Source organism: Schistocerca nitens, chromosome 4 (assembly GCF_023898315.1).
Source record: "Schistocerca nitens isolate TAMUIC-IGC-003100 chromosome 4, iqSchNite1.1, whole genome shotgun sequence".
Classification (NCBI taxonomy): domain Eukaryota; kingdom Metazoa; phylum Arthropoda; class Insecta; order Orthoptera; family Acrididae; genus Schistocerca; species Schistocerca nitens.
In genome coordinates, this window is record NC_064617.1 from 691,200,930 (window position 1) to 691,219,169 (window position 18,240).

The following is an 18,240-nucleotide window of genomic DNA, read 5'->3' on the forward strand; positions in this document are numbered from 1 at the left end:
AGCCAATAGATGGGTCCCCAGGGCGCTGACCTGACGGCTCCGTCGCTGAAAGCAGACGGGGAGCGGCAGAACCCAGGTGACGACAGAGGCGCAGCTGATTGAGATGCCGACGCACCTCACCAGAGGCCCCCAAAACCAAATACATCGCGCGGCCGAGGCAGCGAAGAATGCGCCCTGCGAGCCAACGCTGTGAACCGCGATAGTTGCGATAATAGACAACGTCGCCAGGAGCAAAAACCGGAGTCTGCCGCAGCACAGGAACCTGATGCGGCGGATGCAGCAAAGACATCACGGTGCGATGAGATCGACCATGGAGCAATTCAGCCGGCGAGCGGCCATCGCGGGGCTGAGAGCGATACGAAGACAAAAAGAGCAACAAAGCGTCCTCCCGAGAATGCGACTCTTTCAATTTCAACATCTGGGACTTGAAAGTCCGGACCAATCGTTCAGCGGCACCGTTTGACTGAGGCGAAAACGGCGCGGAAGTCAGATGTTGAATACCATTGGCTTTGCAGAATGACTGAAATTCTGCGGACATGAATTGTGGGCCATTGTCGGAAACAATAGTCTGCGGAAGACCTTCAATGCAAAAGATAGCAGACAAGGCTTGGATTGTGGCAGAAGACGTCGTGGAAGACATTCGGACAACAAAAGGAAAATTACTGAAAGCATCGACCACAACCAACCATCGAGCATTCCAGAATGGACCAGCAAAATCGATGTGCAAGCGTTGCCAAGGGGAAGTGGCTTTCGGCCATGCAAAGAACTTCCGCGGCGGTGCGGAGTGTTGTTCGGCACACGCCACACAAGAGGAGCACATATTTGCAATCGCAGCATCGATTCCGAACCAAGTACAGTGCTGACGAGCAAGTTGTTTCGTACGCACTATACCCCAATGTCCCTGGTGAAGAAGCTTTAAGACAGAGGACTGTAACGATCGTGGGACCACGACTCGGGATTGATCATTATCAGAACGCAACAACAAAACACCACGTCGTACAAAAAGTCTCTCCTTGTGAGCAAAAAAACGGCGAACCAACGGATCCGCGATCCGTGACTTCGACAAGGGCCATTGCGTAGCAACAAAACGCAAAACAGTAGCAAGGACAGGGTCAGCAGCTGTGGCAGTAGCTACACGACGAAAATCAATCGGAAACGATTCGACCACGTCATCGGTTTCCGAATCAATGAACATGCAAGCAAGTTCGGAAGAATCGAATGCTTTATCCTCAGCAACAGGCAAACGGGACAACGCATCAGCGTTGCCGTGCTTAGCAGTGGACCGATACAAGATATCGTAGCGGTACTGCGAGAGAAAAAGTGACCAGCGAATGAATTTCTGCGCTGTACGTGGAGGTACAGGCTTGGTCGGATGAAAAAGCGATGTCAAAGGTTTGTGGTCGGTGATGATGGTAAAGTGACGACCATACAAGAAGTCATGGAACGTGGTAACACCAAACACGAGAGCTAAAGCTTCTTTCTCTATCTGTGAATAATTTCTTTTCGCAGATGAGAGCAATTTTGACGCAAAGGCAATAGGGCGATCATGCGAACCATCTTTGTGCGCAAGCACAGCACCGATCCCGAAATCCGAGGCATCTACCATCAACAAAAGAGGTTTTCGGGGATCGAATGGCGTAAGGCACGTATTTGAAAGTAACGCCGATTTCAACTGGCGAAAGGCGCGTTCGCATTCCGTCGTCCAGACGAACGGAACACCTTTACGGCGTAAACGATGAAGCGGAGCTGAAATGGAAGAAGCATTGCGCAAAAATTTATGATAATAATTTATTTTACCCAACACACTCTGTAGCTGTTTCAAATCTTGCGGAGCAGAGAAGTCCTGTATGGCACGGAGGTGCTCTGGACTCAGATGTATACCTTGGGCATTTATGACATGCCCCAGGTAGGGTAAGTCCCGAGCAAAAAACACACATTTGTCCTTCCTCAAGCGAAGACCATTCTGACGCAAGACCTGAAATAATGTTCGGAGATTTTGCAAATGTTCGGCTTCTGTCTTTCCGGAGATCACAATATCGTCCAGATACACTCCTGGAAATTGAAATAAGAACACCGTGAATTCATTGTCCCAGGAAGGGGAAACTTTATTGACACATTCCTGGGGTCAGATACATCACATGATCACACTGACAGAACCACAGGCACATAGACACAGGCAACAGAGCATGCACAATGTCGGCACTAGTACAGTGTATATCCACCTTTCGCAGCAATGCAGGCTGCTATTCTCCCATGGAGACGATCGTAGAGATGCTGGATGTAGTCCTGTGGAACGGCTTGCCATGCCATTTCCACCTGGCGCCTCAGTTGGACCAGCGTTCGTGCTGGACGTGCAGACCGCGTGAGACGACGCTTCATCCAGTCCCAAACATGCTCAATGGGGGACAGATCCGGAGATCTTGCTGGCCAGGGTAGTTGACTTACACCTTCTAGAGCACGTTGGGTGGCACGGGATACATGCGGACGTGCATTGTCCTGTTGGAACAGCAAGTTCCCTTGCCGGTCTAGGAATGGTAGAACGATGGGTTCGATGACGGTTTGGATGTACCGTGCACTATTCAGTGTCCCCTCGACGATCACCAGTGGTGTACGGCCAGTGTAGGAGATCGCTCCCCACACCATGATGCCGGGTGTTGGCCCTGTGTGCCTCGGTCGTATGCAGTCCTGATTGTGGCGCTCACCTGCACGGCGCCAAACACGCATACGACCATCATTGGCACCAAGGCAGAAGCGACTCTCATCGCTGAAGACGACACGTCTCCATTCGTCCCTCCATTCACGCCTGTCGCGACACCACTGGAGGCGGGCTGCACGATGTTGGGGCGTGAGCGGAAGACGGCCTAACGGTGTGCGGGACCGTAGCCCAGCTTCATAGAGACGGTTGCGAATGGTCCTCGCCGATACCCCAGGAGCAACAGTGTCCCTAATTTGCTGGGAAGTGGCGGTGCGGTCCCCTACGGCACTGCGTAGGATCCTACGGTCTTGGCGTGCATCCGTGCGTCGCTGCGGTCCGGTCCCAGGTCGACGGGCACGTGCACCTTCCGCCGACCACTGGCGACAACATCGATGTACTGTGGAGACCTCACGCCCCACGTGTTGAGCAATTCGGCGGTACGTCCACCCGGCCTCCCGCATGCCCACTATACGCCCTCGCTCAAAGTCCGTCAACTGCACATACGGTTCACGTCCACGCTGTCGCGGCATGCTACCAGTGTTAAAGACTGCGATGGAGCTCCGTATGCCACGGCAAACTGGCTGACACTGACGGCGGCGGTGCACAAATGCTGCGCAGCTAGCGCCATTCGACGGCCAACACCGCGGTTCCTGGTGTGTCCGCTGTGCCGTGCGTGTGATCATTGCTTGTACAGCCCTCTCGCAGTGTCCGGAGCAAGTATGGTGGGTCTGACACACCGGTGTCAATGTGTTCTTTTTTCCATTTCCAGGAGTGTAGTTCGCAGCAGTAGGGACCGACGCACAAACAGTTTGTAAATATTGCTGAAACAAAGCAGGGGCGGATGCACACCCGAATGGCAGTCTTTTGAAGCGATACAAGCCAAGATGCGTATTTACCACTAAGACGCGCTGGGATTCTTCGTCCACCGGTATCTGCAAGTACGCATCTGCTAGGTCCAATTTTGAAAAATATTTTCCCGGGCACAGTTTGTCAAAAAGATCTTCCGGGCGGGGCAAAGGAAAAGTTGCAGTCACAAGTTGTGGATTCACAGTTGCCTTGAAGTCCACACAAAGTCTCAGTTTTCCGGAAGGTTTTGGCAAAATGACTAAGGGTGAGGCCCAAAGAGAAGCCTGCACACGTTCAATTACACCTTGAGATTCTAAATCGTGCAATGTTCTTGCGACCTCATCACGCAATGCGTGGGGAACAGTGCGCGCTCTGAAAAATGTCGGTTGCGCGTTGTCTTTCAATTCCAAATGTGCAGCATAGTTCTTAGCGCAACCAAGGCCCGGTGCAAAAATGTCTGCAAATTCTTCACAAAGACTAGAAACACTGGCGGAAGGCACAGTCTGATTCACTGATAGGACCTGAATTACTATAGACATATTAAACAATTGAAACAAATCTAAGCCAAACAAGTTCACTGCAGTAGAAGAACGAAGAACGTAAAATGATACAAGTTTTGTTTGTCCCTTGTATGTTGCAGTAAGACTGCACTGTCCTAACACAGGTATATGCTGTCCTGAGTAACTATGTAACTTAACATTTGCGGCACGCAATGGCGGTTGGCCCAGTTGTTTGTACGTGTCGTGATTGAGCAATGAAACTGCAGCTCCGGTATCGAGCTGGAATGGGATCACTTTGCCGTCAAAGTCCAAGTCCACAAAAAGTTTATTGTCCTGCTGACGACAAGAGCGACTGTCACGTGCAATTTGAACTGATACAGGTACAGAAGCACTTGCGACTTTACGTGATTTTCGGCGACGTCGACGCACACTTTTGGTGGGACGAACACAGTCACTGTTAGCTAAAGTGTCACTGGACGGGTGGGAATGAACCACATGAATGTCCATGGGTGAAGGTCCACGAGCCTGATTGTCCTGGGTTCGATTCCGGCGCGAAGCAAAAGGCCTGGAATTTGTGTGATTGTCTGATCGAAGCTTTTTCTGGCAAACACTTTGAACATGTCCTTTCTTTTGGCAGTAAAAGCAAATAGCTTGGCGTGACGGGCAATTTTCACGCGAATGTCTAGTTGCACACCGCGGGCATGATTTCACTGCAGTTGCTTGCTTACGCGGCGCACGTGTTTGCAAGGTAGGCTGCCGTTGCGACGGGCGCGAGGGCCGCCTAGCGTCCCGTGCAGCGGGCCCGGCAGGCCGGTTAATGTGACACACTGCTGGCGAAGTTTCAAATGATGCCTGAGCAAAGTCAAGTGTGTCTTGCCTATCCAATATGTCTATCACTTGTTGAAGGGAGGGATTGACGAGTTTCAAAATCTGTTCCCGTATTCGAACATCAGACACGTTCTGTGCTATTGCATCACGCACCATAGTGTCTGAATAAGGGAGGCCACATTCACATTCAAAGGCACACTCCCTAGTAAGTCCTTGCAAAGTTGCAACCCACTCCCTATTAGTCTGACCGGCCGTACGTTTTGTACGAAAGAACGTATACCGTTTTGCAACTACATTTACTGTTTCTTTGAAATAGGCATCTAAAGCAGACAAAATTTCTTCGTAGGACAGAGTTGCTACGTCGCGTCGGGGAAACAATTTCACTATCACACGGTAGGTAGACACACCGACACAAGAAAGCAAAAACGGCTGCCGCTCTTTACCTTGGATTCTGTAGGCTGCGAGATGAAAGTTGAACTGGCTGGCCCACTCAGTCCAGGTTTCGCACTCGGCCGCAAAGGGCCTAAATGGCGGTGCGACAGCGTTGTGTGACTGCGGTAGCGATGAAGCGGCGGCTGCCGCATCGGTTTGCAGCGCATGTTGACCCTGGACGAGCTGTCCTAGGGCTTCCAATAACGCCTGCGTCTGCTGATTCTGCAAGCGAAAAAATTCGGACAGTACATCTGGAGAATGTGGCGAAGCCATGACACAAACGAATTAATACAAACTCTTTTACTCGTCGCCAAATAATGTTGTGTCTAGACCATACAGCCTAGACACAATGAGGTAGCTAGGTGCACGCTAAACTAACGCAGACGGGCTTGAAGTTCTGGAACATGAGACTTATTAATGAATTAGAAGAAAAGTACGTAGATGTTACTTAACTTTTATTCTCTTGTTGGAATACATCTCTCTTGAATATTAGTACGCTATAAGCACTGATACAAATGGCGCCTTGCTAGGTAGTAGCTATGGACTAAGCTGAAGGCTATTCGATCTGTCTCTCGGCAAATGAGAGGAAGGCGTCGTACTTCTGGTCGCAAGCAATGTCGTCCGTACAACTGGGGCGAGGTCATGTCCGTGTCTTGTGACCTGCCATGTGGTGGCGCTAGGTTAGCGATTACACAGTGGCGACACGCGGGTCCGACATGTACTACAGGACCGCGGCCGATTTAAGTTACCACCTAGCAAGTGTGGTGTCTAGCGGTGACACCACAGCCGGAATACTCCCAGTCGTTTTCAATACTTTAACACAATCAGCGTGCCCTCAGCTTTTAATTATTGGGACAGTTTTCTAAGATAATCTCACGAAATGATATTCGTGTTGCCGGACAGCAGTGTATGGCTACATTTCCGGCAATATGAGCTTCTTTGATCCGTGTAAACGCATCTTTAGATGTCTATGATGAAGTCTTGTCGGGTTATCAGCCGAGTCAAGGCGTCGTTCTGCGGCATCTTCAAGCGAAGATGACAAGTGGGAAACTTGTTGAAACGTTACCGCAGAACGACGCCTTGACTCGGCTGATAACAAGACTTCATCGTCGAGATTCGCCGAGAAAGTCTAAACTCGCATCTTTAGATGTCATCTTACATCAGCAGCAAAACGTGTAGGCGCCTCTTCATGCGTCTACCACATTCCACAACGATAACCCACGAGTAAAGTATGAGCACAGTTAGATGGTGACGTAATCGAAAAGGTTTAATTTCAAATGCACTCTAAGACAAAACGAAACGACACACCACGAAGGAATTATTAGAATGGGACGGAAATCGGTAGATGTACATCTAAAGACAAACAAATGACTGCAATTTGAGAAAAATCGGATGGCTTATTCAAGAGAAAGAGCTTTACAATAACGCGTTGGTCTACCTCTGGGCCTTATTCAAGCGGTTATTCGGCTTGGCATTGTTCGTAGAGTTGTTGGATGGCGTCCTGACGGATATCGTTTCAAATTCTATCCAATTGGAGCGTTAAATCGTCAAAATCCCGACATGGTTGGAGGCCTCTGCCCATAATGCTCCAAATGTTCTGAGTTAGAGAGAGTTCCGGCGAGCTTGCCGGTCAAGGTAGGGTTTGGCGAGCACGAAGGCAAGCAGTGTAAACCCTCGCCGTGTGCAGTCGAGCACTATCTTACTGAAATGCAAGCCCAGGATGGCTTGCAATGGAGGGCAACAAAACGGGTAGTCCTGCTATGAAAAGAAATGGCGCCATAGACCATCACTCCTGGTTGTGGGGACATATGGTGGGCGACAGTCAGATTGGTATCTCCCCACTGTCTGGGGCCTCTCCAGACACGTCCTCAGCGCGGAATCCCGTTGACTGGAGTAGAATTGTCTTCTGTGATGAGTCTCGCTTCAAACTGGGCCCCGATGACCAGCGAAGAAGTGTCTGGTGACCCCACAGACGGCGGTGGGATACCAGTGTCACCTGCCATAGGGCCCGACAGCCAGGAGTGTTGGTTTGGGGTGCCATTCCATTCATAGGAGATGCCCTTTGATTGTCGTCCGTGGCATCCTTACAGCACAGCTGTACGTCGACGATATTGTACGCCCCGTTTTGTTGCCCTTCATGGCAAGCCATTCTGGGCATACCTTTGAGAAAGATAATGCCCACCTGCTATGTGTTCCTCCTGTTTGTAGCCCTTCATGGCAAGCCATTCTGGGTCTACCTTTGAGCAAGATAATGCCCACCTGCTATGTGTTCCTACATTTGTAGCCATTCATGGCAAGCCATTCTGGGCATACCTTTGAGCAAGATAATGCCCACCCACTATGTATTCCTAATGTTTGTAGCCCTTCATGGCAAGCCATTCTGGGTCTACCTTTGAGCAAGGTAATGCCCACCTGCTATGTGTTCCTACTTTTGTAGCCATTCATGGCAAGCCATTCTGGGCATACCTTTGAGCAAGATAATGCCCACCCGCTATGTATTCCTAATGTTTGTGGCCCTTCATGGCAAGCCATTCTGGGCATACCTTTCGAGCAAGATAATGCCCACCCGCTAAGTGTTCCTACTGTTTGTAGCCCTTCATGGTAGGCCATTCTGGACATACCTTTGAGCAAGATAATGCCCACCCACTATGTGTTTCTACTGTTTGTAGCCCTTCATGGCAAGCCATTCTGGCCATTCCTTTGAGCAAGATAATGCCCACCCCCTGTGTGTTTCTACTGTTTGTCTTCGTGCTTTCCAAACCCTACCTTGGCCAGCAAGGTCTTCCCAACTCAGAATGTTTGCAGCATCATAGGCAAGACCCTTCAAACGCCTCGAAATCTTGACGTCCTAATGCGACAGTTGGACAGAATTCGGCGCGATATTCCTCAGGAGGACATCGAACAACTCTATCAATTAAGGCCAAAGCGAATAAATGCTTGCATAAGGGCCAGAAATGCACGATCATGTTACTGACTTGCTCAATTTGTGAAACTCTTTCTCTACTAATTAAACCAATTTTTCCGAGATTGTTATCATTTATTTGTTTGTATATGCCGGCCGAAGTGGCCGTGCGGTTAAAGGCGCTGCAGTCTGGAACCGCAAGACCGCTACGGTCGCAGGTTCGAATCCTGCCTCGGGCATGGATGTTTGTGATGTCCGTAGGTTAGTTAGGTTTAACTAGTTCTAAGTTCTAGGGGACTAATGACCTCAGAAGTTGAGTCCCATAGTGCTCAGAGCCATTTGAACCATTTTTTTGTTTGTATATCTACATCATATCTACCGATTTTTGTTCCATTCGGATAATTCCTTCGTCCCCCCCCCCCCCGTCCTCTTTCCAAGCGTTTATCCCATCGTCTGGTGTCAGCTGTCTACATGACTCGATAATTTTTTTTATTTTAACTGGGTGGCCAGATGGTCTTCCTGACACCTCAGGCGTCAGTTAATCTATGGGAGAGATAACACTGTGCACAACCTGTCTGTGAATCGTGGAAACTTTGTTCTGTGAGTTATTGTACTGTAACGGTTTGTATATCGTATTTTCTGAGCGGAGAGATCGGCGAACAGCCCAGCATTTGCGTATTCAGCGTGGAAAATCGCCTAAAAACTACGCTCAGGCTCGTTGATCGGCCACGCAGATTCGCTGGGGGTGCGCCAACTCCCTGTCTCGCTTGCTGCGCGTTGAACTACTCGTATACGAGAACATCATCGTAAGTGACCTTTAGCGAATGCCGGGATGGTTTTTTACAAGTGTCATGGCCGCTTCCTTTATTATTGTTCCGTCTCTGATAATCACGCCATCAACGTAACAGAAAACTGTGATGCATCTTTCTTTCTTCCAAGTGCATTTCTCTGGACAACACTGGGTTTAACCCTTGAAAATTCGTCCTAGTGCATTTCTGTGGACAGCACTGGCTTTAACCCGTGAAAAATGTAATCGCTGTAAGTGACTGTAAGCTGAAGAAATCACATCGCTTTAAGAGGAACATATACACTACTGGCCATTAAAAGTGCTACACCAAGAAGAAATTCAGATGATAAACGGGTATTCTTTGGACAAATATGTTATACTAGAACTGACATCTGATTACATTTTCACGCAATTTGGGTACATAGATCCTGAGAAATCAGTACCCAGAATAGCCACCTCTGGCCGTAATAACGGCCTTGATACGCCTGGGCATTGAGTCAAACAGAGCTTGGATGGCGTGTACAGGTACAGGTGGCCATGCAGCTTCAGCACGATACCACAGTTCATCAAGAGTAGTGTCTGGCGTATTGTGACGAGCCAGTTACTCGGCCACCATTAACCAGACGTTTTCAATTGGCGAGAGATCTGGAGAATGTGCTGGCCAGGGCAGCAGTCGAACATTTTCTGTATCCCCAAAGGCGCGTATAGGACCTGCACCATGCGGTCGTGCATTACCCTGCTGAAATGTAGACTTCCGAAGGGATCGAATGAAGGGTAGAGCCACGGGTCGTAACACATCTGAAATGTGACGTCCACTGTCCAAAGTGCCGTCAATGCGAACAAGAGGTGACCGAGACGTGTAACCAATGGCACCCTATATCATCACGCCGGGTGATACGCCAGCATGGCGATGACGAATACACGCTTCCAATGTGCGTTCACCGCGATGTCGCCAAACACGGATGCGACCATCATGATGCTGTAAACAGAACCTGCATTCATCCGAAACAATGACGTTTTGCCCTTCGTGCACCCAGGTTCGTCGTTGAGTACACACCATCGCAGGAGCTCCTGTCTGTGAAGCAGCGTCAAGGGTAACCGCAGCCATGGTCTCCGAGCTGATAGTCCATGCTGCTCCAAACATCGTGGAACTGTTCGTGCAGATGGTTGTTGTCTTGCAAACGTCCCCATCTGTTGACTCAGGGATCGAGACGTGGCTGCACGATCCGTTACAGCCATGCGGATAAGATGCCTTTCATCTCGACTGCTAGTGATACGAGGCCGTTGGGATCCAGCACGGCGTTCCGTATTACCCTCCTGAACCCACCTATTCCATATTCTGCTAACAGTCATTGGATCTCGACCAACGCGAGCAGCAATGTCGCGATACGATAAACCGCAATCGCGATAGGCTACAATCCGACCTTTATCAAAGTCGGAAACGTGATGGTACGCATTTCTCCTCCTTACACGAGGCATCTCTACAACGTTTCACCAGGCAACGCCGGTTAACTGCTGTTTGTGTATGAGGAATCGGTTGGAAACTTTCCTCATGTCAGTACGTTGTAGGTGTCGCCACCGGCGCCAAGCTTGTGTGAATGCTCTGAAAAGCTAATCGTTTGAATATCACAGCATCTTCTTCCTGTCGGTTAAATTTCGCGTCTGTGGCACGTCATCTTCGTGGTGTAGCAATTTTAATGGCCAGTAGTGTACGTAGTGGTAACTGATCGGTGGTGCTCACGTGAAACGAACAATAAAATAAATTACATTGCGTAAAGCGCCTTGAGAATGAGGATGCTACACATCGCAAAATAGGCTGATTTGGACGACTTTAGATAGTCTCATTCCTGTAAATTGTTCGTATGTTGCGAAAACCGTAGAGTTAACAAAAGGTACTACTGTACTTGTATTTAAGTCTATTAATATAGCAAATACCAGTCCCGGTATATCCAACAGGTTTCCATAGCCAAGGGGTAGCGTGCCTGCGTTGTATTGCGGAGAGACCGGTCTGCTGCTGCCGCGGTTTGGGGTCCAGCAGCCTTGGCTGTATTACGCAACACGCAGCACATCACCAGCTCCACCAGCTGGCAACGTATTTCTTTTGCATCGGTACAGTTATGCCAGCACGCGAAAGAGTCGAGTTGCAGTGCTCCAGTATCTTATATCATCTCCAACTACTTCTGCAATTGTTGATAGTATAAACCGCTACACAACAGACAGTGGAAAGTTCACATCGTGAAACATTAGTCCTATATTTACCAAACTTTGTGGAGATGTCTGTCAATAATTAACCTTTCATTCTATTCAGAACTGATGTCTACCGTCAACATCAGGATGAAGTGCGACCTCCGATGGCGCAATACTATCTTGTATTCAATGCCCCATGCAAGGAAACAGCCGCCGAATGCCTCTACAGGGATTTCTTGCCGTGCGCGAAACACATGCTTTGCCAGTTCATGAAGGTTACGGGTCGCAGACTGTTATGAAGGTGCACAAATCCCAATGCATCCCGGACTTGATCTATGGGTGACAAATTAGGCGATCTGGCAGCTCAATCAAGAATGCGAACACTCCTAAACGTGTCTTTGGTGTGAACTGTTGCATTACCCTAAAAGAATTTGGTTCCTCGGTCATGAAGGGGATGACAGCAGGGTTCACCGTTTCTGCCACATAACAGCTAGCATTCACCTTCCCTTCCCCAATTACATGGTCCCTGTTGATCCACTGTGGATACGGGACAGCGGCCGGTCAAATATTTACTAAGGTAAATCGCCAAATTGCCGTATGCTTTGAGAAGTTATTTGTTTTAGACAACCAGTTTCGGTATCTCAGTAACGCCATCTTTAGACCCATATGCAGTCCATGTATAGCCCACCAGATCTATCGATGTTTGTATAAATGGAGCCATCAGTATCTGGATTTCGTAATTTCGTTTTTGCATTGTTAGTTTGAAGACTTTACAGCAGCTCCAAGTTATTATTTCCAATTTTGGCCACTAGGTGCAAATCTGGCGCTGTGAATACAAGAAAAACATATATCTACATCTACATCCATACTCCGCAAGCCACCTGACGGTGTGTGGCGGAGGGTACCTTGAGTACCTCTATCGATTCTCCCTTCTATTCCAGTCTCGTATTGTTCGTGGAAAGAAGGATTGTCGGTATGCCTCTGTGTGGGCTCTAATCTCTCTGATATTATCCTCATGGTCTCTTCGCGAGATATACGTAGGAGGGAGCAATATACTGCTTGCCTCCTCGGTGAAGGTATGTTCTCGAAACTTCAACAAAAGCCCGTACCGAGCTACTGAGCGTCTCTCCTGCAGAGTCTTCCACTGGAGTTTATCTATCATCTCCGTAACGCTTTCGCGATTACTAAATGATCCTGTAACGAAGCGCGCTGCTCTCCGTTGGATCTTCTCTATCTCTTCTATCAACCCTATCTGGTACGCATCCCACACTACTGAGCAGTATTCAAGCAGTGGACGAACAAGCGTACTGTAACCTACTTCCTTTGTTTTCGGATTGCATTTCCTTAGGATACTTCCAATGAATCTCAGTCTGGCATCTGCTTTACCGACGATTAATTTTATATAGTCATTCAATTTTAAATCACTCCTAATACCTACTCCCAGATAATTTATGAAATTAACTGCTTCCAGTTGCTGACCTGCTATATTGTAGCTAATTGATAAAGGATCTGTCTTTCTTTGTATTCGCAGGACATTACACTTGTCTACATTGAGATTCAATTGCCATTTCCTGCACCATGCGTCAATTCGTTGTAGATCCTCCTGCATTTCAATACAATTTTCCATTGTTACAACCTCTCGCTATACTACAGCATCATCCGCAAAAGCCTCAGTGAACTTCCGATGTTACCCACAAGGTCATTTATATATATTGTGAGTAGCAACGGCCCTACGACACTCCCCTGCGGCACACCTGAAATCACTCTTACTTCGGAAGACTCCTCTCCATTGAGAATGACATGCTGCGTTCTGTTATCTAGGAACTCTTCAATCCAGTCACACAATTGGTCTGATAGTCCATATGTTCTTACTATGTTCATTAAACGACTGTGCGGAACTGTATCGAACGCCTTGCGGAATTCAAGAAACACGGCATCTACCTGTGAACCCGTGTTTTTGATTCTCTGAGTCTCGTGGACGAATAGCGCGGACTGGGTTTCACACGATCGCCTTTTTCGAAACCCATGCTGATCCCTACAGAGTAGATTTCTAGTCTCCAGAAAAGTCATTATACTCGAACATAATACGTGTTCCAAAATTCTACAACGTAACGGTTTAGGAACGGGATGTGGACAGTAAAGACCAAATAGGTTAGAAAGGCATAGCGTTGATTTTTTTTTATTAAACACTGCTTACATCAGTTGTTAAAAATGAGCACCGTTGACATCGACGAGATGTTGCACCCGTAAAACTACGTGATCAGCAGCTCCAGATTTGCACATGGTGGCCAGAATTGGAACTATTTTTTCCGGCGTAAATCGGTTCCACATTAACCCATTAGCATATCTAACAAGTTTCGCTAAAAGCTAAACTACATCCGAAAAGGCCTTGGAAGGCAACGGTACCGACCGGCCGCCGTGTCATCCTCAGCCACAGGCGTTATTGGATGCGGATATGGAGGGGCATGTGGTCAGCACACCGCTCTCCTGGCCATATATCAGTTTTCGAGACCGGAGCCGCTACTTCTCAGTGAAGTAGCTCCTCAGTTTGTCTTACAAGGGCTGAGTGCACCCCGCTTGCCAACAGCACTCGGAAGAGCGGATGGTCACCCACCCAACTGCTAGCCCAGCTCGACAGCGCTTAACTTCGGTGATCTGACGGGAACCGGTGTTACCACTGTGGCAAGGCGGCCGCCTTGCGATAATTACAGCCCACACTGGACCTCGGTGAATGTTCAAATGTGTGTGAAATCTTATGGGACTTAACTGCTAAGGTCATCAGTCCCTAAGCTTACACACTACTTAACCTAAATTATCCTAAGGACAAACACACACACCCATGCTCGAGGGAGGACTCGAACCTCCGCCGGAACCAGCCGCACAGTCCAGGACCTTGGTGAAAGGCTACAAGTTACCACCCGGCAATACAGCAGACTGCCCGTGCTATCTGTCGGTATGACGCTCCCGTACACCTCGCGCCAATGATCCGATCTTTGTCAAAGCCCGAAAGATAGCGGTAAGTTACGTGTGCACCTCCACTAGGCAGCCTCTACCTCAAGATTTACCTCAGCGGCAGACATATTCAGTAGCCATCATGTACTCACACCATACATCATCTCTAAAAATGGCCTATTTCTATACCGAGAATATACTAGCACAAGGATGAAATTTAAACCAAAGTATTCCACAATAATTAAGCAACAGTTTGGAAATGGCCGGCCGCGGTGGTCTAGCGGTTCTGGCGCTGCAGTCCGGAACCGCGGGACTGCTACGGTCGCAGGTTCGAATCCTGCCTCGGGCATGGGTGTGTGTGATGTCCTTAGGTTAGTTAGGTTTAAGTAGTTCTAAGTTCTAGGGGACTTATGACCTAAGATGTTGAGTCCCATAGTGCTCAGAGCCATTTGAACCATTTTTGGAAATGGTCTGCCAAGGTATTCGTGGCGTAACTCTTCCTATTTTCGTCAGAGTATTTTAATTTCTCATTCCACCTACTTGTTTGGCCCCATACTCAATCTGTCTGTACCTTGTGGTACCCAGATAGTCACTTTATATCGAGCACTCGCGACATCCGCGGTTACCTACATTTCATGTCGTAACCTGAGTCGGCGACTTGTTTATCCAGCTTTTGGTTCCTTTCTTTAACTATACGTAGGCAACTTAGTAAATGCCAGTTACACATCCCTTATTTTTGTAAGAACTTTTCCAGGACATCTCACCTCAAATTTTCTTCCTATGAGGACGTACTGAAAAGTAATGACTCCGAAATTTTTATGTGAAGACTCTTAAAGGTTTTTAAACAAAGCAAGCGTTATTAAGTTTATACATCTCTATTCTTCATGTCTACATATTTTCAGCCCTGTGCCGCTAGAGGGCTCCAAATTGTAGAATGTAACATGGCGGTGTGTAACGTCACTATGTCGGTGCGTTAGGAAATTTCGAATTCGAAGAGTTCGTCCACATATGGAGCATGACAGTGCCAGAGCGCTGCTACGTCTACCACAGCCCGACGGCTTGGATTCACAGTCATCGATGACACTCGGTACAGTTCCGACTTGGCCCCATCCGATTTCCATCTATTTCCAAAACTTAAGAAACATCTTCGACGACTCCACTTTGATACTGATGAAGCCGTGCAAGGAGAGGTTAGGCTGTGGTTCTGTCAACAAAGTCAGATATTTTACAGTGACGGCATCAACAAACTAGTCTTTCGTTATGAGAAATGTTTTCATCGACAGGGTGACTACGTCGATAAATAAATATGTAGATATGAAGAATAAAGATGTAGAATGTTAATAACGTTTGTTTTATTTTAAAGAGTTTTCACATTAAAAAATCGGAGGCATTACTTTTCAGGACGCCCTCGTATTACCTTCCCACTAGACGTTTTATTCGTCTATTGAGCATTTAAAATTTTTTTCTTTGTCTGAGTTTCAAATTCTTCGTCTTTCTTCGTCTGCGAGTTTCCTATCGTCCACGTTCACGTCCACTATAGTTTCAGCAATCGCGGTACAGACTCCATGTTTTTATTTGACTACTACTCTCTTCGGCGCTGAATAAATCTCTTACTTTTCCTGTATGCTAGTTCTCTTACTACTACAAATTAACAATCGGAGACAGATTCTTCACAAAGGGGGCAATAGCGGAAGAGAAACACGGTTTAATTACGTATAAAACCAACTACAATGAAAAATTATTAACATTTTTCATCATTAGCACCAGTCATCTTACATCTGCTCGAAAAGGCTTCGTCTGGACATTCCCCATACGTTACTGTTTTCAGCTATTCGTATCCACATGGATCCTGCATGTTTTGTAATGTCACCAACCTTCCTGCCATTACTGTATATGTCCGCTCGATATTTTATTGTCTCTTCGAGTCCATGGACCACCTACCAACAGTTTTCCTTGGTACTTGTTCCATCCACCTCCAGTTCGCCTTCACTACAGTGTGAGGGGAAGGTTGCTATCGATGGACTGGCTTCATCGATGGGTCGGCTCGATTCCTCTGTGGAGATTGACAGTAGTTGCATTCTAGCGGTCATTAAGTGTACTTAGTCGTGCCAAAGATTCACAATCTGAGAAGCGAGTTATTTCACGAAAACACAGTGGAAAAATTTAAGATTTGCGCTATGTTCTTCTAACTGACTATATTAAAGTTTGAAACGTCTTAGAGGTATGGTTATAGTGATTAAATTTCTGCAACCATGATTGAAAGGTACGAGTAATTCACATCATTTTGTCGTATTCTCAATATAAAGTTACGTGCTGTGGAGGGAGACCAGGTGTTGTTAAGCGATGCAGTGCGAGTGGCTTTGACTTTTGTTTTTTTTCTTTCGAATGCGACATTTCTACTTTTATCCCACTTAGTTTCGAATACATGTTATTCGGTTTGAAATGCCAACAAAAATCTAAAATAAGAAACGTCAAACGGTTGACTCTTATTTAGATGTATGTAGTATTCAGCAGCTATTACACCACAGCCCATTGACGGGAGTGCCTGGCTCAATGAAGGAAACCAGCCCGCTTGAATGAGACGATGACACACTATTTTATTTTTCAAAAATTTCATTAATGGTCAATATTTATGACTTCTGTGTCTACTATAGTGAAATGCAAAACATAATGTTCAGATTACACTGAAAATAAAATATTTATTACAATATCCAAAGGATTTTATTACACATTTTGATTAGGTGGCCTATCGATAGCAGCCTTCCCTTAACTGCTTCTTCTACACCAGTCTGTTCTCCGAGCCATTCGTTCTTTCTCCTGTCTCTGCTAGTAATTCCCTGATTCTCTGGTCGTGGTCACTTTGCGGGATGTGTATGGAAGGATGTAATATGTAGTCTGATTCTTCTTGGAACGGAAGCTCGCAGAATTTTAACTACAAGTTTCCCTTGACATACAACGCTTCTCTTGTAAGATCTGCCGCTAGCATTTGATGGACATCTTCGAGACGTTACCGCGCTTAACTAAACGAAGTTGTGGTGAAACGCGTCGCTCGTCTTTACGTATTCTCTGTCTCGTCTATTGATGCTACACGGTGACTGTCTCAGGCTGACGTGCGTTCTCAAGAATGAGGAGAACTGGAGTTTTGTGAGCTATCTCCTTCGTGTTTGAATTGGCTTTGCTTGGGATTCTTCGTATGAATCTCATTCTCGCCTTTCCTACAAACAAGTCTTGAGCTCACTTCGGATTCATACTCGTAGATATTTTACGGTTGTTGCTGCATCCAGTGACTGACCGCCGGTCATGTAACCGAACAATAATGGTTCTTTCCCACTACTAATGCCATGCGCAAACCGAGTGCACTTTTTGTGAGTGGACTCAATGTGCTGGGGATTATTCCAATTAATCTCACTCTAGGATTGCGTTTCCTACGAGTCGTTTAATGTGGTATTTCCACCTTAAATCACTCCTTACGTGTAGTCACATATACATTCAATGGCTGCGACTTTTCCAGTGACTGTTCATCAATGGTTTAATCAAACAATAACGGGCTTTTCCGCTTACATATATGCAATACGTTACGTGTGTGTACGTTGAGGGTCCACAGCCAGTTTCTACAGCAAGTATTGATCTTCTAAGGGACTTCTGGTTTTCGCTACTGTTTTTCGGCGTTGTTACTGTCCTCAATACATCATCCGCTAACGGACCCACGCAACCTCCGACATTATCCGACACATCTTTTATCAAGCTTATCCATTACAGTTGTTCTAGAACCCGTGACTGTCCATTCAATACAAGTAGGTAGTACTGCAACTACTCACTTTTTTCAAACACTCGTTTACTCCATAAACCGGTTTTCGAGCCTTTAGAGCCTCACCTTCCGACGGTTCACATGCAGATTACGGGTTTATTTCCATGCGGAGTACTGGCTTGCGACAATATGGGCGGGTATACAGGGTGTTACAGAAAGGTACGGACAAACTTCCAGGAAACATTCCTCACACACAAAGAAAGAAAATACGTTATGTGGACATGTGTCCGGAAACGCTTACTTTCCATGTTAGAGCTCATTTTATTACTTCTCTTCAAATCACATTAATCATGGAATGGAAAC

The 18,240-nt window shown here is 47.0% G+C and overlaps 1 protein-coding gene across 2 annotated transcripts in view; it reads left to right on the forward strand.

Annotated features, from left to right (window-relative positions):
• LOC126251662 (proton-coupled folate transporter) overlaps positions 1-18,240 on the forward strand; it is a 324,444-nt gene that overhangs the window by 91,695 nt on the left and 214,509 nt on the right. The gene's annotated exons all lie outside the window — the stretch shown is intronic.